A 6,643-nucleotide genomic window follows, 5' to 3' on the forward strand; every position below is an offset into this window, starting at 1 on the left:
AATTCCGCAATATGTGTTTAAATACTGCAAATATCCTTCTAATACTCCTTACCGACTTGTTTACCTTTTTTGTTTTCTTCTTTTCTTTGTTTTTATTCCCATCCCCTAAGGTTGGTTCGTGCATACTTGCATCATCAGCATATCATACCAGATCTAGAGGTCCTCTACCTCCTCCTCCTCCTCCAAATGATCCTAAAATCAAGGGAAAAGCTAAATTGGACAATATGAGTGGTATCAGGAAAGACAATGCTACGCATGCAGAGAATGTCGAGACTTCGATGGTTGGAGTACTCCGCCACAGAATGACTTGGTTTTACGGTTAGAACAGAAGATATTGGAGTTACAAGGGGAACTTGAGCAGGTTCGAAACTTGGAAAATCTTTCCCTTACCCTAAGCAACCCCGACATCAACCAACAAAACGCCCAAAACCCAGCACCTCCCTAGAACACACAAAACCAACAAAACCCTCCTGCACCTCATCAATACACCCACCACACCTCCGCAAAATCCTAATCCTCCGCCAGTAACTACCCCTCCACAACACCATCACCATCCAACTCAGTATCCACAAACCACCATATAGCACACTCCCCAGAATGCATCATAACCTACCCCTGATCCCCAAAACTCAACAAATGACCACCATTACTCCCAAATTCCTGGAGTTCATCAAAACAAACCTATATACATGGAAACCTTACCACACACTACACAACAGACCCTGTACACAACAGAGTCCACCGAGAAGGACCTGCTCATCAAGAACATGGCAGAGGAGCTCAAGAAACTTACTAGTCGAGTCCAAGGTGTTGAAGGCGGTAAAGGCATCAAAGGTTTGAATTATGAGGATTTGTGTATTCATCCAGACGTAGAACTACAGAGGGTTACAAACCACCTAAGTTCGAAATGTTCGACGGGACAGGTTATCCGAAGGTACACTTGAGAACATATTATGAAAAGATCGTAGGGGTTGGTAAAGATGAAAGAATCCGCATGAAGCTGTTCATGAGGAGCCTCACTAGAGATGCCCTATCCTGGTACATCAATCAAAACCCAAAGAAATGGGTTAACTGGGTAAGCATGGAGTCAGATTTTATGGATCGGTTCAGGTTTAATACAAAAAATGCGACAGATGTCTTCTACATTCAGAATCTTAAGAAGAAGCCAACAGAAACTTTCCGAGAGTGTGCTACTCAATGGAGATCAGAAGGTGCGAAAGTAAGGCCAACACTGGATGAGGAACAGATGAATAAGTTCTTTGTCAGAGCTCAAGATCCACAATACTACGGAAGGTTGATGGTTATTGAAAACCATAAGTTCTCCGATATCATCAAAATGGGAGAAAGAATAGAGGAAGGAATTAAAAGCGGAATGGTGACAAACTTTGAGGCACTACAGGCTACAAACAAAGCCTTGCAGTTAGGCGGTATTTCTAAAAAGAAGGAAGTATGGGTAGTGATGGTAGCCCAAGGTCCGAAGTCTCCCCTCACATACCAAACACCACCACCCACATATCAGCCTTCACCTTACAGATACTAACAACCCGCCGCCATTTAGTATACTTATAACACTCAGTCAGCATACTACCACTCACCACCAGCCCGCCAAAACTACCAAAAACCCAAACCAAATTTCGACCGTAGACCGTCCAGACAATACACTCCTATTTCTAAACCCCTCAATCAGTTGTATGAGAGACTGAAGGCTGCCGGTTATGACACTCTCATTCCCGCTGTTGCCATGGAAAATTCCTCTTAGTGGGTCAATCCAAATAGGACATGTGCCTACCACTCGGGCATGAAGGGTCATACTATCGATGAATGTCGCACTTTGAAGGATAAGATCCAGACGGTGATTGACACCAAGGTTATACAAGCAAAAGAGGCTGCACCTAATGCCCGCAACAATCCCCTCCCGGATCACAGGGGCGAGGGGGTAAATATGATCAAAACTGATTAAGAATGGGATCCGGAAGGATCAATCGGGCTCATTCGTGAAAGGGATGAACCTAAAATACCTCCAGTCATTCTCACACCTATTGTGGTGCAGATTCATTCACCAATTGAGGTTGAAGTAACCGCACTGACCCCATTTGAGGTTGAAGTAACAACGCCCTCAGCTACGCCAACTTCGTTTGAGGTGGAAGTTACCACACCTTACACCGTGACAGTAGCACCTATACCGTCCTTTAAGACCAATGCCATACCTTGGGACTATGTTGTAGAGGTGAGAAAGAAAGGAATGGGGAAAATGGAAGAAACCGGTGCAGCACAAGGTATGACCAGGACCGCTAGGGTTTACACGCCCGAGCATTTGGGAGGAACAAGTAAAGAAGCCACTCCCAAGAAGCCTATCATTGAAACTGGCCCGGATGATCTTTGGAGAAAGGTGGAAGCAAGAGAGTAATCTGTGGTTGATCATCTGAACAAAACCCCTGCTCAGATATCCATTCTATCACTACTACAAAATTTTGAGGCGCATAAGAATGCATTGATGAAAGTGTTGAACGAAGCTTATGTACCCAACAACATCACTAGTAGAGAAATGGCCAACATGGTGGGACAAGTGTTAGAAAGCCACAAGATCACCTCTCGCGAAGACGAGCTGCCACCGGAAGGACTGAGTCACAACAGGGCACTACATATCACAGTGCAATTTGAGGACAAATTCATCTCCAGGGTCCTGATAGATGGGGATTCAAGTCTCAACATTTGTCCATTGACTACTTTGAAGAGATTGGGTAAAGGTTTGCATGAGATACGAGCAGGAAGTATGAATGTGAAAACATTCGATGGGTCCTAAAGGGCCACGATTGGGGAAATCAATCTATGCTTTCAGATGGGACCGACTTGGTTTGACGTTGAATTTCAAGTATTGGACATATCCGCCACATACAATCTGCTGTTGGGACGACCTTGGATACATGCTGTTGGGGCTGTGGCCTCCACTCTACATCAGGCTGTGAAGTTTGAATGGAATCATCAGGAAGTAATCATCCACGGGGACGAGAGTAATCCTATTTAAACCAATCAGACTGTTCCGATCGTCGAGAATAGAAGGAAGTTGGGTGGAGAAACGTACTATCGCATCGAGTGTGTCAACGCAATTGAGAAAGGAAAATGGTGGAGTAATAAGATTGAAAGCATATTGTTATGGACAGGGTATAAACCCGGTAAGGGTCTCGGCAAGAACCTCCAAGGTATCACTAAACCATCAAAGCGTCACGACACAACCTTTGGGCTTCGATACCAGTACACCTGGCAGGAGTATTGACGATTGGTCGCCGCCATGGCGTGGTCCTTATTACCCTCTCGAACAGCCAATACCACATTTACACCAGACATTTCAGCAAACTCACATGATATGGGGATCTGAAGAGGATGAAGCTTTAGCTGGCCTAAGGAACCTATTTTTGGATGATGAAGACGTGGACGACAATGTGATAGTTGAGGAGGAGGAGGAGGAGGAGGAGGAAGACCTTACTATTCAGACCGTGGGAAAAGGAGTTGTTCTCAATAACTGGACTGCTGCACGTCCCGGGCACGTCGAGTTCCTGGGTAGCCTGGCAATTAGCATAATCTATTTTTTTTCAAAAGCAATTTTAAGCATTTAAGACATTTTCAGTATTTTGTTTTGAACATATTTTATTTTGAAATAATTGCTCGAGTCATCGAGCCGTACTTGTTTGATGTTTTCAAGATTTATTTAACGCATTGCTATTTTAGTATTTATTATTATCCTTTATATTTTCTCTCTACAGCATTATTATTACTTATCCTGATGAACCAACGACTGTGACATGTAATGAGACAACGCAACATAAGGATAGTGATTCAGAGGAAATAGAAGAAGAAGATATAATACCTGAGGAAATTGTCAGAGAAGTGGAAAATTTTGCGAACAAGCCTAATTCTAATCTGGACGAAACCGAGATAGTCAATTTGGGAGATTCTGAAATAGTAAAAGAAACTCGCATAAGCATTCACCCGTCACCATCAGAGAAAGAAGAGTACGCCCGTTTCCTGTAGATATTTTTGCATGGTCTTATGATGATATGAATAGTTTGAGCACGTCTATAGCGGCTCATAAACTACCTACCAATCCTATGTGTGCGCCTATAAAGCAGAAACTCAGAAAGTTCAAGCCGGATATGAGTCTGAAAATAAAAGAGGAAGTCACCAAGCAGATCAAAGCTAAGGTTCTCAGAGTGGTTGAATATCCTACCTAGTTGGCTAACATCGTGCCAGTTCCGAAGAAGGATGGGAAGGTTAGAGTATGTGTCGACTATAGGGATTTAAACAGAGCAAGTCCCAAAGATGATTTCCCACTGTCAAATATAAACATACTGATTGACAACTGTGCCAAGCATGAACTCTAATCTTTTGTGGATTGCTTCGCAGGATATCATCAGATCTGGATGGATGAAGAAGATGCCGAGAAGAGAGCCTTTATTACACCATGGGGAGTGTATTGCTATAAAAGGATGCCATTTGGTCTAAAGAATGCTGGGGCCACTTATATGAGAGCCATGGCAACCATTTTCCACGACATGATACACAAAGAGATAGAAGTGTACGTCAATGATGTCATCATCAAATCCAAGAAGGGCACAGATCATATAGAGGACTTGAGAAAGTTCTTTGATCGGCTTTGAAGGTATAATCTGAAACTGAATCGTGCAAAATGTGCCTTTGGAATCCCTGCTGGAAAGTTATTAGGATTCATCGTCAACCGCCGAGGAATTGAGATAGACCCGTCAAAGGTCAAAGACTATCCAGGATTTGCCACTGCTAAAGAACAAGAAAGATGCGATGAGCTTATTAGGGCGTCTCAACTACATTAGCCGTTTCATAGAGCAATAAACTGTGATCTGTGAACCAATTTTCAAAATGTTAAAGAAGGATGCAGCCACAAGTTGGACTGAAGACTGCCAGAAAGCTTTTGAAAAAATCAAGGAATATTTGTCCACACCACCAATCTTGGTCCCGCCAGAGCCTGGGAGACCTTTTCTACTCTATTTGTTCATACTAGATGGGGCTTTCGGTTGTGTCTTGGAACAACACGACGAGACGGGGAAAAAAGAGCAGGCCATATACTATCTGAGTAAGAAGTTCACACCCTAAGAAGCACGGTATTCTTTGCTGGAACGCAGATGGTGCGCCCTGACGTGGATAGCTCATAAATTAAGGCACTACTTTTGTGCCTACACTAAATATCTCATACCAAGGATGGATCATCTGAAATATATTTTCCAAAAACTCATGCCTACAGGGAAACTAGCAAAATGGCAAATACTGTTGAGTGAATTTGATATTGTCTATGTGACTCAGAAGGCGGTCAAGGGACAGGCATTAGCAGATCGTCTTGCAGAAAATCCTGTAGAAGGAGAATATGAACCCTTGAAAACGTATTTTCTCGATGAAGAAGTATCATTTGTAGGAGAAGATATCACCGAAACTTACGACGGTTGGAGAATGTTCTTCGATGGGGCCGCGAACTTCAAAGGAGTGGGTATTGGAGCCGTTTTGGTGTCAGAGACAGGTCAACATTATCCAGTATTCGCGAAGCTCAAATTTCCGTGCACCAACAATATGGCAGAATACGAGGCTTGCATCTTGGGGCTCAATTTGGCCATTGACATTAATATCCAAGAATTGCTGGTAATTGGTGATTCAGACCTTCTGGTACATCAGGTTCTAGGAGAGTGGGCTACAAAGAATACCAAAATACTACCGTATATGTATCATGTGCAAGAGTTGATGAAGACATTCACAAAGATAGAATTCAAACATGTTCCGAGAATCCAGAATGCGTTTGCAGACGCATTGGCCACTTTGTCCTCCATGATACAGCACCTGAACAAGAATTTCATCGACCCTATTCCAGTAAGAATCCATAATCAGCCAGCTTATTGCGCTGATGTTGAAAAAGAAACGGATGGGAATCTGTGGTTCCATGATATCAAGGAATACCTGGCAAAAGGAGAATACCCAGAGCAAGCAAATCACACTCAGAAACGCACACTCCGAAGATTATCCAACCATTTCTTCCAAAGTGGAGGAATTCTGTACAAAAGTACTCCAGACCTAGGATTATTACGGTGCGTTGACGCCAAGGAAGCTTCCAAACTGCTCGAATAGATACATGCTGGAACTTGCGAACCATACATGATCGGTTTCGTTTTAGCCAAGAAGATATTGAGAGCAGGATATTTTTGGATGACTATGGAAACGGACTGCATCAGGTATGTCCAAAAGTGTCACCACTGTCAAATACATGCAGATATGATACAGGTGCCACCAAATGAACTCAATTTAACAAGTGCACCTTGGCCTTTTGCCACTTGGGGAATGGATGTCATCGGTCCGATCGAGCCCGCCGCTTCAAACGGGCACAGGTTTATTTTAGTAGCCATAGACTATTTCACAAAATGGGTTAAAGCTGCACCTTACAAGGTTGTAACCAAGAAAGTCGTCATAGATTTTGTCGGGGATCGTATTGTTTGCCGATTCGGGGTACCAGAATCCATCATCACCGACAGTGTCGCCAACCTCAATAGTGACTTAATGAAAGCCATGTGTGAAACCTTCAAGATCAAGCATAAGAATTCCACGGCATACATGCCTCAAATGAATGGAGCTG

Source organism: Nicotiana attenuata, unplaced genomic scaffold, assembly GCF_001879085.1.
Source record: "Nicotiana attenuata strain UT unplaced genomic scaffold, NIATTr2, whole genome shotgun sequence".
NCBI classification, from domain to species: Eukaryota; Viridiplantae; Streptophyta; class Magnoliopsida; order Solanales; family Solanaceae; genus Nicotiana; species Nicotiana attenuata.